This window comes from Lagenorhynchus albirostris, chromosome 20, assembly GCF_949774975.1.
Source record: "Lagenorhynchus albirostris chromosome 20, mLagAlb1.1, whole genome shotgun sequence".
NCBI lineage: Eukaryota > Metazoa > Chordata > Mammalia > Artiodactyla > Delphinidae > Lagenorhynchus > Lagenorhynchus albirostris.
Window position 1 is genome coordinate 10,089,187 of NC_083114.1, and position 22,845 is coordinate 10,112,031.

The window sequence follows — 22,845 nt, forward strand, 5'->3', positions numbered from 1 at the left end:
CCCTAAGGCATCCAAGCCATGTATAAAATGAAGGTCTTACCCCTTGTACCACTTCACAAGTGTCAGTTAACCCCTGCCATGAGCAACAACTGAGGTCAAGTATGTATGGGGTCATATGGACAGAAATAACTTATCTAGAGGCTGTGATTTCTGCCTTCTGATCGCTTAAGTGCTGACACAGGGAAGAAATTTCCACTTGTATTGTGTGGCATCAAAACAGAATCAGAACCAATGGGTGGAAGCTCTCATTGTGGAAGCAAAGCCCTCGTGGTGTCACCTGGCACCTTGGAAGGAGTGGTCTCTGAAGGGTGGAGGCCCCGAAGCTGAATAGTGTTTGATACCTTGAACCATAGGGCATAGTTGGGCAACCTGGTACAGTGGAAAAAGCACCCAATTTGGCAAACTCAGATTTGAGTGAGATCCTCCCCAATACAACTTGAGTGGCTTTTTCCACTGAACCAGGATGCTGGTGTCCTGAAACAGGGTGGCATGACTTGGATGGAAAAACTCTTTTATTTATGGTTTTAACCCTTTCTCCTTCCTACATTCTTTTTTTTTTTTTTTTAACAGTGGTTAGATGCCACGAAGTAAGTGGCAATGCCTTAACCGTATGCGTGTTGTTAGGCCCGAAGGCCTCTTCCATCCTTGTCAAGGGGAGTGCTAACCTTCTCTCCTTTCATACAACACCCTACATTCTTATTGAGCCCAACAACTTCATCACCCTATGGTTCAAAGTATCAAACTACCTTAAAGATTTAGTTTTTAATTTATTTTTGGCTGTGTTGGGTCTTTATTGCTGCACGGTGGCTTTCTCTAGCTGCGGTGAGCGGAGGCTACTCTTCGTTGCGGTGTGCGGGTTTCTCATTGCGGTGGCTTCTCTTGTTGCAGCACGGGCTCTAGGTGTGTGGGCTTCAGTAGTTATGGCTCATGGGCTTAGTTGCTCCGAGGCATGTGTGATCTTCTCAGACCAGGGATCAAACCCGTGTCCCCTGCACTGGCAGGCGGATTCTTATCCACTGCGCCACCAGGGAAGTCCCTCAAACTACCTTAGACTGAGAGAATGGGGGAAAAAAAAAGCAACAGTTCTTATTTTGGACTAGACTCTAGTGTTTTCCCATGAAGACTTATAAACATTGTCCAGTCCATGCAATGACTAAACAATCTGCGCAAGGCCTTGCTGCATGTACCCTGCCTCTCGGGTAGCTTTCTTGGGAACTCACCCAGCCTGAAATGCAAACAAGTGTTGGTCACTGGAGCAGGGGCCTCCCTTGAGTTGTCTAACTGCCTCTGAGGTTGCACCTCCGTGTGCACATCCTCCATGTGAGATGAGAGGTGATTGTGCATCTGCACTCGGGGGTGGGGGATAGGACCTCCGGAGAAAAGCAGCAATGATGCTGCATGACACCTTGTGTTAGTACTCATTTATTTGACCAAATATTTATCGAGCATCTCCTATGTGCCGGGCACTGAGTACAATGGTGAACAGACCTAGTTCCCATCTTCTGGTGACTTACAGTCTAGTGGGGATAAAGACAAGTGAGTAGATTATTACAGTCCGGATAACTGTGTCAGTGACACACACTCTCACAATAGAGAGCCCTGACGCTTGGGAATTTAGGATATAACGGTGGCATTTCAAATTATCACGGGAAAGAAGCGTTATTCATTTCATGGTACTGGCTAGCCACTTTGAAAAACTACCTAGCTAGATTCCAATCTCACTTCTCCCAGGAGAACACATTCCAGGGTGTTCCAGCAAAGATTTAACTTTAAAACATGAACTTATAGGAGTGTCAGAAGAAAATACGGATCATTTTCTTTTTAAAATTATCGAGAGCGGGGAAAGACTTTCTAAGTTTGCTACAAAGCCAGAAGCCATAAAAGAAAAGTGATAAATTGGATTATATTCTTAAAAGGTTTCTGAAGGATAAGAGAAACCAGACAGATGACTGAACAGGAAAAAATATTTGTTACATAAATAGGGAAGGATCGATGTTTCTAATTGAAAAACGTCTTTTATAAGCTAATAAGATGTAAAATAAACATGTCAATAGAAAAATGGGCAAAAGGCAATTCATGGAAGAAATACAAATAGTTGGCAAACGTATGAAAAATGATTACATCTCACCAATAATAAAAGAAATGTATACAACCATAATTTATTATGATGAGAATTTAAACCAGTACAGCCTTTCTGAAGGGCAGTTTGGCAACATGCATCTGTATTAGTTTTCAAGGGCTGCTGTAACAAAGTATCACAAACTGGGTGGCTTAAAATGAAATTTACTGGGGCTTCCCTGGTGGCGCAGTGGTTGAGAGTCCGCCTGCCGCTGCAGGGGACACGGGTTCGTGCCCCGGTCCGGGAAGATCCCACATGCCGCAGAGCGGCTGGGCCCGTGAGCCATGGCCGCTGAGCCTGTGCGTCCGGAGCCTGTGCTCCGCAACGGGAGAGGCCACAACAGTGAGAGGCCCGCGTACCGCAAAAAACAAAAAACAAAAAACAAAAAAAATGAAATTTATTGTCTCATAGTTCTGGAGGCTAGAAGTCCAAAATCAAGGTGTCAGCAGGACCACGCTCCCTCTGAGATTCTGGGTAGAACGTTTCCTTGCCTCTTCCAGCTTCTGGTGATGCCTGGCAACCCTTGGCTTACAGATGCGTCCATCCAATCTCTGCCTTTGTCATCCCATGGCCATCTTCACATTGTCTTCTCTTTCTGTGTGTCAGTGTCTGTGTCCAAATTTCTCCTTTATATCAGGACACCAGTCATATTGGTTTAGGGTCCAACCTAACGACCTCATCTTAACTTGATCATCTGCAAAGACCCTATTTCCAAATTAGGTCATTCACAGATGTTAGGGGTTAGGAAATTGACATACGTTTTTGTAGAGGGCCTCGCCACGCGGCTTGTGGGATTCTTAGTCCCTGACCAGGGATTGAACCTGCGCCCTCGGCAGTGAAAGTGTGGAGTCCTAACCACTGCACCGCCAGGGAATCCCCTGGCATACCTTTTTGAGGAACACAGTTTAACCCATAATAGTATCCAAATGTAAAATGAACATACCTGTGACTCAGCAATCCCATATTTAGAAATTTACTCTCAGGAGATACCTAGACGAAAAGCAAAGAGGTTCAGGATAGCATTGTTTATAATACTGAAAAATTAGAAGCAATCTAGTAGTCAGTTGTGTATTGGTTAAAAATGTTATTCTATACAATAGTATGAAACCAATAGAAATGGAGATGTAATTCTATATTTATGGCCATAGATAAGCAATCACAACACATTGCATGAATGAAGCAGATTATAAAGCAGCTTGTGTATTGACTTCGTAAACTTGTACACTTAAATCTAAGTCAAGAGAGATGTACCCCAGTATAACAGTGGCTCCCTCTGAGTTGGTGGGATTCTTAGAGATTGAAATTGTCTTCTTTCCATTGTCAGAGGATGTTTGGATATGTTTATAAGTCACAAAAACAAGAACTCCACTTTAAAGGGCTCTTACCGGGGTATGGGAGGCCAGAGCGTGTGGGTGGAGCGGGGAGTCGTCTTGAAGCCCACCGTGTTGCTCTGTTCTCCCCCAAAAACAACAGCCATGCAGGCCTTGCACCTTCTCCCCAGCCCCCATGCCTTCTCTGAGGTCACTGAGGGGAGATCTTCCCGGCCCAGATGGAAGGCCAGCGTGTAGATATTTGGGGGGTGTGGTGGGCAGGGGGCAAATGAAAGGGGTCCCTGCCCACTTCTCTTCATTTCTAGAGGCGAAGAGCCCCATGAGAGAACCCTTGAATATGTTGCCTTATATGGGCAAAGGAACTTTGCAGATGTGGTTAAGTTAAGGACTTGGAGGTGGCGAGAGTACCCTGGATGATCTAGGTGGGCCCCAGGTAATCACCAGGGTCCTTCCAAGAGGGAGGCAGGGGGCCAGAGTCAACAGTAGGAGATATGACCTGCAAGGAAGAGGTTGGAGTGATGGAGGAAGGGCCCGAGCCCAGGAAGGCAGGTGGCCTGTAGGAGCTGAAAGAGGCAAGGGAATGGATGCTCCCCTGGGACAGCTATGTGGAGACAGCAGTGATTTCAGTTCTCACCCTTGAACTTTACTCCTTCTCTTGATTCCCAAATGCTAGTTCATGAGCCCTGCTACCACTCAACTCTGACTGGGGCTCAGGTTGGTCCTGCTCTGTTAATAATACCTAGAAATTGTATGTGTCCTGTCAATTCAATGTGGTTATCTCTCTGCCAGGCATCCTCCCCTAGATATACTTTGCAGTGGTTTTAAAACATGACCACAGAATCTTTTTTTTTTAGGGGGGTTTGCGGGCCTCTCACTGCTGTGGCCTCTCCCGTTGCGGAGCACAGGCTCCAGACGCGGAGGCTCAGTGGCCATGGCTCACGGGCCCAGCCGCTCAGTGGCATGTGGGATCTTCCCGGACCGGGGCACGAACCCGTGTCCCCTGCATCGGCAGGCGGACTCCCAACCACTGCGCCACCAGGGAAGCCTGACCACAGATTCTTTGACACTCCTCCCACTGAGAAGGGGTCTCTGTCCCCTCTACTTGAAACTGGGTGACCTTAGTGACTCATGTGTCAGCCACAGCATGTAGTGAAAGTGAGGTTGCGTAACTTAGGAGGCCAGGTCAGAATAGGTTTGCAGCTTCTGCCCCGTCGTTTTCCGGACACTCGCTCTGGGGAAAGCCAGGTCCCCACCCCCTCCACCGCTGCCCCCATGCCTCCAGGGGGAAAAGATAACTCTCCACTTTGTGCAAACATTGTACCTGTCCATCTCTCTATCACAGCTATAGTGGATGCCTGTTATTTTGTCTTCCCAGGCCTTCACCCCTTCTTCTGTGACTAACAGCCCTTTCTTTTGGAAAGTGTCCCCCTCTGCCCCTGTCCCCTACATCAACCATGTTTTTCCAGTCAGAGCTGCTCTTGTTTCCTGCTCCAACTGTTGGTTCCTGGACCAACTGCCATGATTGTTTGGTCCAGGGGTGAGCACCTGGCACAAGGTGTCTTAGATTAAGATGCCCCGGATGCAGACCCTGAGTAAGGATTTGAGTGCAAGTAGTTTATCTGGAGGCACCAACAGGGGCATGGGAAAGTGAGATGGGGGGAGGGAAAGAAGTTAACACAGGGAGCAGCAAAGAGTGGGTTTCCACTGTGAGTAACTGGGACTCAGTCCTGCTGGGAACCATGTGGGGAGCACTGTAGACATTTCCTACCCAGGGGGCAAGGGAGCTCAGGTGTCTACCAAGTCCAGTGAGCCATCGGTTGAGAGCTGGTCTCCTAGACTTGAACTACCCAAGGTTAACTTCCCAGCATTTCCAGCCTGAGGCAGAGCTCACTCTGGTGGCCAGAGAAAGGCCAGGCCAAGAGTCACAAGCTGTGGGCAGGAAGCTTGTTGGGTCTGCAGGGGAACTGTGAGTGCCAAGCAGAGGGCTGGGGGTGGGGCACCAACAGCATCTGCTGTACAAGGCGAGCCAATCACAGCACTTCCCTGGGACTTTGGAAACTGGACCAGAGAGAGAGAAGCAATCTTCCTCCACTGGAATGTGAGGTTCAGGAGTTGTAGGTGGATCTGCAACGAGAGAGGAATAAGCAACCACACACAGAGAAACAGAGTTGCAGCTGTCACACATCTGTCTTTCCATTTCTTCATCCATTCTTTTACGTCCTGGTAGCATTTGCATCCCTGGCTCAGTTGTCCCTAAGGCCCAGTGGCCTTCCTTCCCTTCCCAAGGCTTGGTCCTTTAACTCTTCAAAGATCTAATTGTATGAGATCCTCCACATATTCCCCAGTCCTTGGGTTACATATCAGCACATGAAGGTGAATGGTTTACTTAGTTTCAAGGATATGGACATAGAGATGTATCAAAGGGGCACAGAAAGGGCATAATAATGACTAGAAAGACCTTTGTCACAACATCCCAAGGAGCAAGCATGAAAGGGTGGTACAAAGCACACAGGAAGCCCAGAAGGAGCCAGAGACACCCCTCCCCAGGCAGGCTGCGTGGAGGAATATGGGGTGTATGTTTAGCAGTTCAGGATCACTGAGCATTCCTGCCCTGATGGGGATGTCCAGGCACGTCCACATGAGCCTCACTAAGCCGTCTACAGTAAGCTGAATGAAGACGTCCCAATCCCCAGAACGTGTGAATATGTTCTTTACACGGTAAGAGGACTAAGTTAAGGATTTTGAGATTGAGAGATGATCCTGGGTTATCCAGGTGGGCCCAGTGCAATCACAGAGGTCTTCCCAAGAGGGAGGCAGGAAGGTCAGAGTCAGTGGTAGGAGAAAGGGCCATGGAAGCAAGCGGGTGGAGTGACAGAAGAAGGGTCACGAGCCAAGGAAGGCCAGCAACCCCTAGGAGCAAAAAAAGGCAAGGAAAAAATTCTCCCTGAGAGCGTCCAGAAGGAACCAACCCTGCCAACCCATTCTAGACACCTACGTCCAGAACTATAAGAGATTAAATTTGTGTTGTTTTAAGCCACTAAATTTGTGGTAATTTGGTACAGCAGCAACAGGAAAGTAATATTCCTCCAGCATCCCCAGAATCCTACCAAGCCTTCTTGTTTATGTCTAAGCCAGTTCAAGGATGGTTTCAAGGTCATTTGCTACCCAAACAATCCTGTCAGAACATCGGCAAGCATCACCCGGACAGATGCCTCCCCCTCACACTGTCAGCTCCTTCTTTTTACCTCCTCCATTCTGTTCCACAGAACCTTCTAGGTGGTGGCTTACAGCTGTTGTTTGTTGTTTGGTTGAGAACTAAGGGGGTTTGGTGGGAGGAGGAAGGTTTATTTTTAAAAATCACACACGCACATACACCGAAGTTCAGTCTCTGAGAAGCTGTGAAATCTTGTCCAATTTCAGCTTTACCCACAGGAACCCACCCAGAAAAGTATTCAAATTAGCAACTCTTTCCTTTTTTTTTTTTTTTTTAGATTTAGATAAAATGTAAATAACATAAAAATTTTTAACCATTTTTAAGTGTACAGTTCAGTGACATCAAGTACATTTACACTGTTGTGCAACCATCACCACCATCCTGCTCCAGAACTTTCTCATCATCTCAGAGTGAAACTCTGTCCCTGTTAAACATGAACTTGATGCCGAAAACTCAGCCTCTGTGCACTGGTGCCGAACCAAATCTCGGAGACAGAGTTTTGCATGAAGTAGAAAAGAATAGCTTTATTGCTTTGCCAGGCAAAGGGGGACACAGTGGCTCATGCCCTGAAAAACTGTACGTCCCAACCCGGGAGGATTTGGTGAGGAGTTTTAAGTTTTATAGCAATGGTTCAAGGGTGGGGTTTGCTGATAAGGATCAGGGTGTGTGTAGGGCCTGCATTCCTTTAATCTGTTCTCAGGTAGTCTCTTGATGAGCTTCTCTGGTTCTTTTAATCTGGCCTCAGGTGGTCTTCTCTGGAATGAAGAATGCTAACATCTTCCATTTGTTGGGGGTTTTAGTTCTGTAAAGAGCTCAAAGGAAAAAAAAAAAAAAGAGCTCAAAGATATTGTTAAGAGTATCCCTTGGGGAGGACCCAGGACCCTGCCCCAAGGCTGCACCATTGTTTCCTGGCTGCTCCTCCCTTGTCTCTGCATCCCCCTCCCTTCCCTGATTAGCAACTGTTTGAAAGGCTTTTGTGCCCAGGAGCCCCATAGGGTCCAGCTTGGTTTCAAACTCCCCATTCCCCCTCCCCCTCAGCCCCTGGTAGCAACTTTTTCTTGAAAAAGGCTAAAGAATGTTAAAACCGTCAAAAGCCAACCATTTTACCTGGCAAGCCAGGCTCTGGAACTGTTTTAGGGCAAAACTACACAGAAACCTTCAAGGCAAGCCTCCTCCCACGACTCCAGAAACTTTGCCTTCAAGACAAGATCACCAACCACTTGTGCTGCTGCACATGGGGAGCAGGACACAGAAGTGAGATCTCCACCAGAGGCCAGAGGGCAATTGAAGGGGAAACAGGTCACTCTGGTTGTTCCCCCTGATAGGGTACCCCTCCAGGTCTCAATGCCAGAGATCTGGGCTTTTCTGGGTGCAGGGCCTACCCATTTTAGTGTTAAAAGATGATTTTCAATGAAAGATAAAATCATGAATCTCATGCAGATATAAAAATGAGCACCTGTTCAAGTTTTTATTCTACTAATTAATCAATGAGGCAACCAGGCAGATGTTAGAGTAGGTTTAAAAGAAAATCCAAAGGACAGATTTATAGATTAAGAGTGTTGAAATAAATGTGCAAATGGGAGCCAAACTGGTTTTTCCATAGAGAGGGTCAGGTGGGAGGAAAGTCGTTCCAACCTCTACAGGATAGGACAGAATTTCCATATCCGTAGATATGAATTATTTTTGTCTTGCTATCAATTATCTCTACACTTTACAGAGAACCGGGATCAGAAAACTCACAGGGATAGCCTCTAGAGTTTAGACAGTGCATAGTTTCCCACTGAAACATTTTTTTTCTCTACTTGAGAGGCGAAGGAATTAAAAAGAAGAGCAGATCAGTGGAGCTTCTGAGAGAAGAAGGGCCTCAGGAGTAGAGAAAAAAGTCCACATACTTCTGGAAGATACTAGAGCTTCAGTTGTTAAGTTGTTACCCATTGCCTGGGACACCGCTGAATTTTGCAGTGAAACTCTGATGTCAAAGAGCTGAGGGTTTGCTTCAGCGACAGCCAGGAAGGGGAAACCACAAAGCAAGGCTGGACCCCAGAGCCTTCATGGGCAGGGGACCCGCAGTGTTGAAATGAAGGCAAAGCTGCAGGGGAATGGCACTAGGGCCACACAGGCAGTCTGACCAAGGCTGGTCCTCTCAGACCAGGTGCAGCCTTGGGTGTTCTCCATGCCAGACTGGCCCTGAGGCCCGGGTGTGAATGGAGGGGTGTGCATTCCAGAAGTGGGAAGGGCAAGGTTACCCCTAAAGGTGGAATTTTGAGAACGTGAGGGAATTCCTGCCTGTGGGCATGGAACAGTCTGGAGTCCCTATGAACACAACATAGGGAACTCTGCTTGTGATTGCTGCCCTGGCACCCCCAAAGCTGAGTGGGGGGAAGGAACCACGTCAGCACCCACTGAACTGAAGAGATTCTCAAGAAATTAAATCCTGGCTGGTCTGGCTAAACCCTTCCTCTTCCTCCCTCCAGCCTCTTCCTGGGATTCTCAATGGAAATGATAAATTGCTGAAAGTCTGGAAACATTCTCACCTCTACCACCAGATGGCGCCACTCACCACTACACTGGCTAATTGTTAAACCAGGTAAGAGGTTCTCACACTTACAGAGGAGCTTGGCGGGAACCCAACCCAACCTGCTCCCCTGGCGCAGCACAGAAACCATGGGAATTTCTAGTCTTTGGGCTCACGGGAGAAGCAGAGGAAAGCAGATACTGCCTGGAGAGCTGAGAACCCAGACAGGAAAAGAAGATCCTGATGAGGACTCTCTCTCCTATCCTCCTCACCACACACTGCTCTTATTTTTTCTATTGTTTCACTTCACTTTCCACAAAGTTTGAAATTCCACCCATTAAAAATTCATTGGTTCGGGGCTTCCCTGGTGGCGCAGTGGTTGAGAATCTGCCTGCCAATGCAGGGGACACAGGTTCAAGCCCTGGTCTGGGAAGATCCCACGTGCCGCAGAGCAACTAAGCCCGTGCACCACAACTGCTGAGCCTGCGCTCTAGAGCCCATGCTCTGCAACAAGAGAAGCCACCGCAATGAGAAGCCGGTGCACCGCAATGAAGAGTAGCCCCCACTTGCCACAACTAGAGAAAGCCCACGTGCGGCAACAAAGACCCAACGCAGCCAAAAATAAAGAAATTAATTAATGAAAAAATAAAGATGTGGTATATATATATACAATGGAATACTACTCAGCCATAAAAAAGTATGAAATAATGCCTTTTGGAGCAACATGGATGGACCTAGAGATTATCCTGCTAAGGGAAGTAAGTCAGAAAGAGAAAGGCAAATTTCATATGATATCACCTACATTTGGAATCTAAAATATGACACAAATGAACTTATCCACGAAACAGAAACAGACTCACAGACGTAGAAAACAGACTTGTAGTTGCCAAGGGAGAGGGGGGATGGAGGAGGGATAGACTGGAATTTTGGAATTAGCAGATTCAAACTGTTACATATAGAACAGATAAACAACAAGGTCCTACTGTATAACACAGGGAAATATATTCAATATCCTGTAATAAACCATAATGGAAAATAAAATAACATCCCTTGATGAAGAATGACCAAGCATTCAATGAATCAGGAAACTACAACTCATAATGGGAAGAAGCATCAGTCAATCAAAACAGACCCAGAAATGACAGAGGTGATGGAGTTAGTGGACAAGAGCATGTTAAGTAGAAATGTAGAAGATATATATGATTCAAATCAAACTTCTTGAGATGAAAAATACACTGAATGGCATTTACAGCAGATTAGACACTGCGGAAGACAAGATTAGTGAACTTGTTACGGTAAGAGAAACTATCCACAAAGAAACAAGGAGGAAAAAAGGCTAAAAGTAAAGGAACATCAAGTGTGAGATAACTTCAAGAAGGCTAATATACACGAGTCCTAAAAGGAGGAGGTGCAGAAAAAATATTCAAAGACATAATAGGCACCTTTTTTTTCAAATTTGATGAAAACTATAAACCCACAGATCCAAGAAGCTCAATGAACCAAAAGCACAAGAAAAATGAAGAAAACGACACCAAAGTACATCACAATTTAAACTAGCAATAAAGAGAAAATCTAAAAGCAGCCAGAGGAAAAAAGGGCACAATACGGCTAGAGAAACACATATTTCAGCAATCTTCTCGTTGGAATCAAGGTGATCTAAAAGATAGGGAAAAACATTTTAAAAGTACTAAAAGTAAACAAAACAAAACAAAAACAAAACAAAAAAACCCCCTATCAATCTAGAATTCTATAGAATGACAAAACAAATGCTAGAATTAATAAGTGGGTTTAATAATGTTGTAGGATACAATACAAAACTAAATAGTATTTTTATATTATAGCAATGATCAATCAGATATTGAAAATTTCCAAAACACCATAAAAATATTAAATGCTTGAGGAGACATCTGACAAGGACCAAGGACATGTAAGACCTGCACATTGAAGACTACAGAAAAATTGAAAGAAATCCTAAATAGAGAGCTATATTATATTCATGGTCAAAAGACTCAATATTGGTAAGTGTCAATTCTCCACAAATTGATCTACAAAATCAACACGGTTCCAATCAAAATCTCAGTGGACTTTTTTAATAGAACAAGCTGATTCTAAAATTTATATGGCAATGCAAAGGATGTAGAATGGCCAAAATAACACAGAAGAAGAACAAAGTTGGAATTACTTAATACTACCTGATTCAAGACATTATAAATCTCGAGTAATAAAAACAATGTGTTATCAGTACAAATACGTCAAATATACAAACAGATCTGTGGAACAGAATACAGAGTCAAGAAATAGACTTGCATGTATATGGTCAGTTGTTTTTTAACAAGATGCAAAGGCAATTCACTGGAGAAAGGGTAGTTTTTCATTTCCTTAAATAGGTCATGGAACAGAATAGAGTGTTCAGAAATAGATGTACACATATACAGTCAATTGATTTTCAACAAAGGTACAAAGGCAATTCAGCGGAGAAAGAAAGAATAGTCTTTTCAAAAAATAGTGCTGAAACCATGGGACATCCATAGGTAAACAAAACAAAACAAAACAACCTAAAACCAAAACAAACAAAGAACCAAAACACACAAAATGAATCATAGAGCTAAATGTAAAACTTAAAATTATACAACTTCTAGAGGAAACATAGGAGAAAAATCTCTCTGACCTTAGGTTTAGCAAAGATTTCTTAGATACTACATCAAAAGCACTATCCATAAAAGAAAAAAAATCGATAAATTGGGCTTCATCAAGATTAGAAACTTCTCCTCAAAGGATAGTGTTGAGATAATAAAAAGATAAGCCAGAGACTGGAAGACAATATTTGAAAATCATATATCTCATAAAGACTTGAGTACAGAATATATAAAGGACTCTCAAGACTTAATGATAAGAAAACAAACCATCCAATTTAAAAATGGGGGACTTCCCTGGTGGTGCAGTGGTTAAGAAGCCGCCTGCCAATGCATGGGACACGGGTTCGAGCCCTGGTCTGGGAAGATCCCGCATGCCGTGGAGCAACTAAGCCCATGCGACACAACTACCGAGCCCGCATGCTGCAATTACTGAAGCCCGAGCGCCTACAGCCCGTGCTCTGCAACAAGAGAAGCCACCGCAATGAGAAGCCCGCGCACCGCAACGAAGAGTAGCCCCCCGCTCGCCGCAACTAAAGAAAGCTCGTGCACAGCAACGAAAACCCAACGCAGCCAAGATTCAATAAATAAAAAATAAATAAATTTATAAAAATGGGGAAAATAACATTTGAACAGACACTTCATCAAAGAAGATATACACGTGGCAACTAAACAATTGAAAACATCTCCAACATCTTTAGTGGTTAGGGAAATGCAAATTGAAATCTCAATGAGATACCTACACACCTATCAGAATGACAACAATGAAAAACACTCACCATTCAAGTCTTGGTGAGGACGTGGTCGATCTGGAACTCTCGTACACTGCTGGTGGGAACGTAAAATGAAACAACCACTTTGGAAAATAGTTTGGTAGTTTCTGAAAAAGTTAAACAGGCACTTACCCTATGACACCCCCTCCCTGCATGAATCCCCTAGGTATTTACCTGAGAGGAATGAAAGTATATGTCCAGGCGAAGATTTGTACACAAGCACTCAGAGCTGCTTTATTTGAGAGTCAAAAACTGCGGGCAACCCAAATGTTTGTCCACAGGTAAATGGGTAAGCAATGCAGTACATTCATACTATGGAAGGTATTAAACTCAGCAATAAAGAGAAATGCCCTGTTGATCCATGCTACGGCAGGGATGACTCTCAGAATACTTGTGCTGAGTGAAAGACTCCAGACAAGAAGGAGTGTGTACTATCTGAGTCCATTTATGCATGAGACACCCACAATTGCAAGCTATTCTACAGCGACAGAAAGTGTATCAGCGGTTGTTGCGTGGGGTGGGGGGAGAAGTGGGAAGAAGGGATGAAAAAGGACATGAGAAATTTTGGGGGGTGATAAATATATTCATTATTTTGATTCTGATGTTGGTTTCTGGGATATATATTTGTGTATATGTCAAAACTTAACCAAATTGTACACTTTTTTTTTTGACCGCGCTGTGAGGCTTGTGGGATCTTAGTTCCCCCACCAGCGATTGAAGCTGGGCCCTCAGCAGTGAAAGCGCTGAGTCCTAACCACTGGACTGCCTGGGAATTCCCCAAATTGTACACTTGAAATATGCAGTCTCTTTTATGTCACTAATACCTCAGGAAAGCTGTTGCAAAAAGAAAAATCTGGGGGGAAGGCTGAGTGTCAGAACATGGTGGACTTTGAAAGCCAGACTGAGGAGTGTGGGTGACCCTGAGGTGATAGGCAGCATTGAGTGTTTCAGATGGACTTTGGTTGTAGGAAGCCAACCCTTGTGGGCAGGGTCTGGAATAGCCCGGAGGGGTCAAAGCCAGGGCAGGAGATCCTTGTACAGTAAAGGCCCCACCAGAGGGGTGGGGACGGATTCTAAAGATAAAAGGAAGGAGAAGCAACTGGATCAATGATGATTTAGGGCTCATTCCCTGGCTCCCAGGGCAGTCATTTAATAAACCAAATCTGGGCAAGAAAGGCCTCTGGGACTTAAAAAAAAAAATCCTGCATGTCTGCTTCTTTCCGGTTTCTCCCTCATGGATGGCGTCCGGTGACCGCAGCTCTCTCTGCTGACCACAGCTGGACGTTACTGCCTGTCAGACACTCACTCAGCCACAGCTCACCCGGCAGGAAGGGGCCCGAGATCCTGCCCTCCAGGGCAGTGAAGGAGCCGATCAACTGAGCCACTCTTCCTACTGATCTCCCAGGCGCTGCCTTTCCCCTGCCCAAGACAGGCACTGATTTCTCCCTCAAGTCCTGGTCCCTCTTGGGTCTGACCTCCATCTTTCCAGCTTTCATGTAAGCCACACATTTTCATTTCTGCCCTACGTCTTGCTTGAATGAATCCTGGGTCAATGCCCAGACTTCCTGCCCCCTTCCTCACTGCCCCCCGTCCCACCTCAGTTTACTCCCAAAATGCCACAGCTGCCACTGTGCCCTGATTAATGGATGACCCCATCAGGTGACAGAAATCTAAATATAACTGTGGCTGGCTGCCTGGCTGGCTCACTCGCTGTGTGTGTTCAGGGCAAAAGACCAAGACGTGAGCCTTCCCCAAGCCTGCAGATCCAGGCTCTCGCTGCAGGGAGAGCGCTTAGGGCACAAGTTTGCAATCCGATGACAGGGAGGGAAAGAGCAGGTGTGAGTGTAGAAGATAGCGTGGTCCAGAGAAAGGTGGGGGTCGAACTCAAACCTCGAGGCAAGGTGAAGAGCCTTGAAGAGTGACTAACATCCCTAAGGGATGGATTCCTGCAAGGTTCATCCTCCCCAGTGGGGAATCTGCAGGAAGCCTTTGACTGACATCCTAATAGTAAACGCTGTCTGAACTCCCTCCCCAAACCAAGTGTTTCATTCTTTCATCTAGTTATCCTTGCAGCAAATATTCATGGAAGCCTCTTCTTTGAAGCTCTGGTTGTGGACCTACATCCTGCTTTCAAGAAGTGGAGACCAAAAAACAAACCCAGAAAGAGCAAACACTATGATAAGGGCCCTAAGAGGCCTGGTCTTCAGCCCAGATCTAGGAGGGGATGAGTCAGGGAAAGTTTGCTGGAAGAGATCGTATTTAGACTCAATCCAAAGGGTTAGAAGGAATAAACGGAGAGAAATGTGTGAGGTGGGACCGATGACCTTGGAGATACCGTCAAGGAACTATACGTACTGATAGTTTGGCTATTGGGCGCTTGGTGAAATGGGATGAGGTGTTGAGGCGAGGTGAGGTGGGGTGAGGTGAGGCACAGCTGGGATCCTGTTCTTGAAGGCCTTGTATGAAATGTAGGTTGTATCCAGCTAGCAGCAGGGAGCCACCCAAGGTTTTAGGCATGTTGGAAGGATCATTCAGAGTCAGAGTGGAATGGAGGTAAGTAAGTTGGGGGGAGGTGGGGAAATCAGCAAGGAGGTGATGCAGGCATACCAGGTGTCAGAGGTGAGGCCTGAGCTGGGCACTTGCGGTGAGAATAAGAGGAGAGACATGAAGTGGGTAGAATTTGATCTGGACATCAGCCCCAGGGCCCTAGGAAGGGCAGGTATGATCATCCCCATTTTATAGGCAGGAAACTGATTCTCCTCCATCAAATATCTTAGAACATATATTTTTGGGGGGCACCTATTTTGGGTCAGACATTGTGCTGAGGGATTAAGAACAGTCCTGGATCTACTGAGAAATTTGCTCTCATGAAATGATCTCCAGATTTAGGTGATTCTACCATTAACAACACATCTTTGAGCACATGCTACCAATTATTCCATTATTTATAATTACTCAAACTACTGTTATTATTTTTTCAAAACTGACCATACACTCAGGGTCAAAGGCATTAATTATTGTGGATATAAACATGTATTTCAAATATCCTTTTTGATAATTTCTCTCTCTCTTGTTAATTTGCCAGATTTTTGTCAGATCTGATGAGTTGATCGTTGTTTTCGCTTCATAACATGTCCGTAGAAGGCCTTCTGCCAGGAGTAGGAGAGGTGTTGGGTCTGCTGTTTCCTTGTTTGAGGCTTGTACTGGTTTTATTGGTTTATCTCCAATCTGTGTATCTTTGCAAGGCACGTGTCCAGTCTTGGAGAGCTGGTTTAGTGCAGAGTGGATAATATCAGAAAACCTGTTTCACTGGGCCCACTTAAGCTGCAACACATCACAATAAGCTGGAAGCAAAGATTGTAGTTGCCACTCTGCTCCCCCTCCCCCCGGCCCCCAGAAGCTGCAGGTGGGCCTGCCCACTTCTTTTATTTTTTTTAATATTTTATTCAAGGGTTTCCCTGGTGGTGCAGTGGTTAAGAATCCACCTGCCAATGCAGGGGACACGGGTTCGAGCCCTGGTCTGGGAAGATCCCACATGCCGCAGAGCAACTAGGCCCGTGAGCCACAACTACTGAGCCTGCGTGTCTGGAGCCTGTGCTCCGCAACAAGAGAGGCCGCGACAGTGAGAGGCCCGCGCACCGCGATGAAGAGTGGCCCCCGCTCGCCGCAACTAGAAAAAGCCCACGCGCAGAGACGAAGACCCAACACAAACAAAAATAAATAAATATTTTATTCGAGTATAGTTTATTTATTTATTTTTAAAGTTTTTATTTATTTATATCTTTTCTGCTGCGTTGGGTCTTCGTTGCTGAGCGCGGGCGTTCTCTAGTTACGGCGAGCGGGGGCTACTCTTCGTTGCGGTGCGCGGGCTTCTTATTGCGGTGGCTTCTCTTGTTGTGGAGCATGGGCTCCAGGCGCACGGGCTTCAGTAGTTGTGCGGCTCACGAGCTCGGGCTCGCGGGCTCAATAGTTGTGGCACATGGGCTTGGGTGCTCCGGCATATGGGAGCTTCCCAGACCAGGGATGGAGCGCGTGCGCCCTGCATTGGCAGGCGGAGTCTTAACCACTGCGCCAGCAGGGAAGTCCCCTCCCCCCTTCTACCAGGACACCTGGTGTATCCTGCCGGACTTGTGGGGATCTTATCTATGCACCAAGAAGCCAGGGCCAAGTTGCATGTGTGATGTATTTCAAACTTTTCAGGTTTGATACAAAATCACACTCAGATCAGTTTGAAGGTCCCTGGAAATAGAAGCCAGGTCCATAGCAGCTGTTCTTTCTTTCTTCAAAAGAGGAGAAAGCTCTGATGTAGCCTACAGGAAATATCCAGTCCCTAAAGGGGTCCTTGATTCTCCTGCCGAAAACCCTCCAATGGCTTCTCACTGCATTGAGAAAATATCCAAATCCTTCACTGTGGCCCTCAAGTAAGGGCAACTGTATTATTTGTTGTCCAAACCCAAACACTGTTGAGAGTGAAAAAGGCCGGACAAACTTTAAAGGGGCCAGGCAATAGGAAAACTGGGATGAAAGGCCTCTCTGGAACATGACCCCAAGCTCTCCATCCGCATGTCCTGCAGCTCCCCGTCCTTTACGAAGCTCCAGTCACTCTGGTCTTCTTTCTGGTCCTGTGCCAAGGTTTTCTTCTTTTCAGGGTCTACATACTTGCTGGTCCTTCCAGCGTTTTACATGGCTGAGTCCCTCGCATCGTTCCTTTCATTTGTTTATTTATTTATTTGTTTATTTTTGGCTGCGTTGGGTCTTTGTTGCTGCGCTTGGGCTTTCTCTACTTGCGGTGAGGGGGGGCTACTCTTCGTTGCGGTGCTCGGGCTTCTCATTGCGGTGGCTTCTCTTGTTGCAGAGCATGGGCTCTAGAGCTCAGGCTCGGTAGTTGTGGTGCACGGGCCTAGTTGCTCCGTGGCATGTGGGATCTTCCTGGACCAGGGCTCGAACCCGTGTCCCCTGCATTGGCAGGCAGATTCTTAACCAGTGCGCCACCAGGGAAGCCCATCATTCCTTTCTTAGTTCAAATATCACCTCCTCAGAGAAAATTTCCCCAACCACCCTAAGTAGCATCCTCTCCCTGTTCCAGCCTCCCACCATGCCACACGTTCCCACTGTATCCTCATGCTGTTTTTAAAAATAGCACTTGTCATTGAGTGAAATTGCCTTTCAGTTTATTTGCTTATATATCGTATCTTCTCTGCTAGACAGTGAGCTCTGTGAGAGCAGGAACATTGTCTCCTTCATCAGGGTATCCTCAGTACCTAAAACAGAGCTTGGTAGGCAATAGTCACTTTTTAAATATTGGATGGATGGATGGATGGTTGGCTGGCTGGCTGGATTAATGAATGGATATGTGACATAAAACCATTCTGGTGTGTCTTGGTGACTTGGCCAAGGTAATCCACCCAGTGAGGGCAGATCTAAGGCTCAAGCTAAGTCATTTTTCTTCTGTTTCTCTGCCCTGCAGTTCCACAGCAGGGTACTTGGAGCCCAGCACTGACAGTCACATGGCCCTGGGGCAGAAATGAAGCAATCTGGAAGGAAGCCAGCCTAGGGAAGTGAGCCAACGGCACATCTCTGTGGGCTTGCCTTTCTGGTCTCTCCATCTGGAATGCTCTTCCTTGCCTTCACTTGCCTAACTTCTACTCACGATTTAAGACTGAGCTCAATTTAATTGAACTGCAGAATACAGAACAAATTTATAAAGACTAGAAGCCATATGGAAAATATTTACCAGCCTGACTCTCTATATATTAAGAAACAAAATCTTCCATACAAGGGTAGACATTCTAAAGTTGAAAGATAAGCGTGAGTCTGGGAAAAAATATTTGTAACACGTAAAAAGAGACACAGGATTACTCTCTATAATATATGGAGAGTGCCTATTAATAAAAAGACAAACCAATTAAAGAAACTCAGGCAGAATGTATAAACAAACTGTGGTACATCCATTCAATAAAATATTATTCAGTGATAAAGATAGATAAAAGGACATGAATAGGCAATTGCAGAATAGAAATAAAAATGAGCAGTTAACTTCCGAATAAACCAGTAACAAGAGAAATGCAAAATAAAACTTCATATCATTTTTTACTTATCAGATTGCCAAGAATTTAAAAGACTGATGATAAACAGTGGTGATGAGGGTGTGGGGAAATGGATACTCGTATGTACACTGTTGGTGGAAATGTAAGTTGGCAAAATATTTTTGGAGAAAAAATTGGCAATTTGTATGAAAAATATTTTTAAAAACACCCCCGCTTTTTAAGTACACCTCACTTACAGGGATCTAGTTTATTGAAATTCACTGGCCAAAGCTCTATTTATGAAGCTACTATTCATTACTGCAGCATTGGTTTAAATTGAAGCAAGTCAAATATTCATCAACGGGGTAATGGATAAAAAAATTATTATTTATATATTAAAATGTTACAAAAATGAGTTAGACCCATAACTACTGAAATGAAAAAATGTCCAATATATGTTAAATTAAAAATTTTATTTGTTTATTTATTTAGGTTACTCTGGGTCTTAGCTGCAGCAGGCGGGATCTTCATTGCAGCATGTTTAATTGCAGCATATGTGGGCTTCTTAGTTGCGGCATGCATGTGGGATCTAGTTCCCCAACCAAGGATCGAACCCGGGCCCCCTGCACTGGGAGCTCAGAGTCTTACCCACTGGACCACCAGGGAAGTTCCCAATGTATGTTAAATTAAAAGCATCTTGCTAAGCAGCGTGTAAAGCATATTCCCATTTCTCTGGATGATATGATGGTTTTAGAGCATTCTTACAGTCTTAGCTGTTCATTTTTATGATATTTGAATCTTTTACCAAAATAAACATTTTTGTATAAGTGAGAAAAAGTTATTCTACAAAGCATCAGTGTTTTTAAAAACTCAATCAAAAACTTCTTCTTAACTAATTTTATTATTGAATTTAATTGAATGTCCTCATTGGCTAAGTGATTTACATTATATAACCATAGAAAAATACAATTACTATCTTCTAGGAACTTAAATTAGAACAAAAACCAAACTCAAAGAATTCAGCAGCTGTGGAATACCCAGAAAAGGGATTGGACTTGTTGTCACAAAAATCTGAGCGTAAACTTGGCAGTCACTAATTAACTGTGTGTCTTCAGACTCAAACTCTTGGAGGCTCCCATTCCTCATTTGCAAAATGAGGATTAACAGGAAAACTGCTGTAGGAGATCTGAGAAGCAAACGTGGGACTACCGGGACTTCCCTGGTGGTCCAGCGGTAAAGAATCCCCCTTCCAATGCAGAGGACGCGGGTTCGATCCCTGGTCTGGGACTAAGATCCCACATGCCGCGGGACAACTAAGCCCGCGTGCCGCAAACTACAGAGCCCATGAGCTCTGGAGCCCGTGCGCCACAACTAGAGAGAGAAAAAACCTGCAGGCCACGACTGGAGAGAAGCCTGCGCACCACAACGAAAGATCCCACGTGCTGCAACTAAGACCCAATGCAGCCAAAAAAATAGAGAAAAAAAAGAAAAGTGGGATTACCATAGGCAGAAGGAAAAATAAAGAGCCACAAAAAGTAAAATGAGAGATTAGACTGAGATATACACATCAGATTCCCATCTTACCTCCTCCCAAAGTCTGGAGTTATAGCTACGCTGGAGAATTGATTTACACTGGTCGCCTGCATGATTGAAAAAATAACCACGATCATCTCACCTCTACTACTTAATAATGATTTGAGAGTTTTAGCCAATGTAATGAGACCAAAATAAGACACAAAAGGTACAATTGCTAGAAACATATAGTCGAAATTATAAAACAGAAAATTTGAATCTAGCCTTAGTTAAAATCAAAAGAAACAATTGGTCACAAGGGTATTTGAGGGAAGGCTGAAAAGGAAATATATTTTTGCCAAAATTATTTGAGAATGCAGGTGCTGTGCTGGTTATTGCCATCTTAGCAAGAGAAGGAAGAAAAAGTTAGCACTGTTGGGGACCAGCCAGGTGTCATCGAAGATCTAATTTATGATTAAACTGTACATGCTTGCTTCCTTGTCATCATAACAGTTCTTTGCAATGTGCTTACTGGTATTTAAAAAGAAGGAACTAAAGACTTTCCATGAGATAGTCATCTATTTGAGTATAAGAGTTTTTTTGTTTCTGTTTAATCTAACAGGAATGTAACCTTTAACCACAAGGCTTGGGATAACGATAAAACTTGTAAAGTATATTTATTATGCCACATTGTACTTGTTCATTTAGGCCACAGAATATGCTTGCTATAGGAAACTGAATTTGCTCCCTTAATCCGCAAATGAACTTAATGGTTTTATGGTAATTAATGTACTATTTTATAAATGAAGTAATTTGTGTTGCATACACGTTGATTGGCTCAAAGAGTTGCTGGGAGGGCTGGAGAACCAAGTTTGAGGTTATGTGCTAAGACCCACAACCAAAATTTTGGCGTAGAACCAGTCTGGAGAGGGCACCTCTGCTGCCATCCCAGAGGGGTAAATGTGCAGTGACATTGCTGATGGCACTGGGAACTGGAGGCTACCACAGGTATTGTTGCCACTGCTGATGCCAGAAGCTGGATGTTGCTGCCACCATCTCTGTTACTGTCAGTGATGATGCTCCACCGTCTCTGTTTATTCCTTAGCTCCCAATTTGAAATTCAGGACAGGGCATTTGATTGGCAGTACCTAGGTCATGTGCTCAGTCCCATCTGCAAAGGAGACTGGGAAACTAAGTATCTGGCAGTTTCAGCTTCTATGCTGGGAGAAGGGTATACCATTCACCAAGACCATTAAGATGGGGAAAAGGGTTCCAAATATAGGAATAGGATTCCGACATAGGAAAGGGGTTCAGATTCTGAGCAGTCATTACAAAATATATAATCACATGTTTTTTTTAATTAATTAATTAATTAATTAATTATTTTTGGCTGCGTTGGGTCTTTGTTGCTGTGTGGGGGCTTTTTCTAGTTGCGGCGAGTGGGGGCTACTCTTTGTTGTGGTGCACCAGCTTCTCATTGTGGTGGCTTCTCTTGTTGTGGAGAATGGGCTCTAGGTGCGCAGGCTTCAGTAGTTGTGGCACACCGGCTTAGTTGCTCCACCGCATGTGGGATCTTCCAAGACCAGGGCTTGAACCCGTGTCCCCTGCATTGGCAGGTGAGTTCTTAACCACTGCGCCACCAGGGAAGTCCCCACTAAAAACTATAAAGTCCATCATAACTGGTTAACTTCAACTCTCCTCTTACTTTGCACCTGTGCCCAAACAAGTGCATGTTGTGAGAGCATCACCTCCCCATATTGATTGAACTCACTTTCAACGTATGGCCACTGGATCAAATGAGTGTGCAATGCTGCCAGACTATTCTGCTTTAGTTTCTTAGCACATTCATTTTTCTGCTTTCTGACACACTATCTCGTATTTCTCTCCTCAAATCTGCGGCACCTCCCCCTCAGCCCAGCAGTGTCTCTGCTCAGTGATCCCTCGAGAGAACAGACCCATTAGAGGAGCGCTATCTTCTCTTCCCACCAACCCAAACCCTTCCCCTTTGTCCTCTGGCTCCTACCCCCTCTCACCTACTCAACTCCTTTGCTCTTGAACTCTCCCCTTTTTCACAGTCTACTGGATCGTTCCCACTGACATGGAAACGTGTATTCACATGCCCTATCTTCAAAATCATGCTAAGCAAAACAAAAACCTGCTCCAACCCCATGTCCCCTTCCAACTTCTGCCTCATGTCTCTGTCCTTTTTCTTAAACAAACCTCATCATCAGAATTGTCTATCCTTGCTCTCACTCTTCCTCAAATCCAGTTTTCTGCAAACTACTTCAGTCAGGCTCTGTCCTCACTATTTTACCAAGGTCACCAATGACCTACTTCTTGCCGAAGCCCATGTTTGTTTGTTGGATTTTTCTGTTGGCATCTTATTGAACTTCTCAGCAGCATGGGATACTGTTGAACACTCTGTCCTTTTTAAAACACTTTTCTCTTGAGCTTCCAGGACTTCACACTGGTTTTTCTCCTCCTTCTCAACCTGCTTTGTTTCCCTAGGACTCCTCTCCTTCGTAGTCTCCTCTCTTCCATCTAATTCTCTCCCTCAGTGATTTTTCCAGTCTCTTTACCTAATTTTTTTTTAAAGCTCAAGAGTATTTATGGGAATTCAAAAATATACAGCATCCAACAAGATAAAATTAATAAAGTCTAATAAAAAATTATCAGCATGCAAAAAAGGAAGATATTATGATCCATAAAAGGGAGAAAATAA

At 44.7% G+C, this 22,845-nt stretch overlaps 1 non-coding gene across 1 annotated transcript; it reads right to left on the reverse strand.

Annotated features, from left to right (window-relative positions):
* Positions 1-561: 561 nt before the first annotated feature.
* LOC132512459 (U6atac minor spliceosomal RNA) lies at positions 562-687 on the reverse strand. The gene has a single exon (XR_009538186.1). It is a non-coding gene; the product is annotated as a U6atac minor spliceosomal RNA (small nuclear RNA).
* Positions 688-22,845: the final 22,158 nt, after the last annotated feature.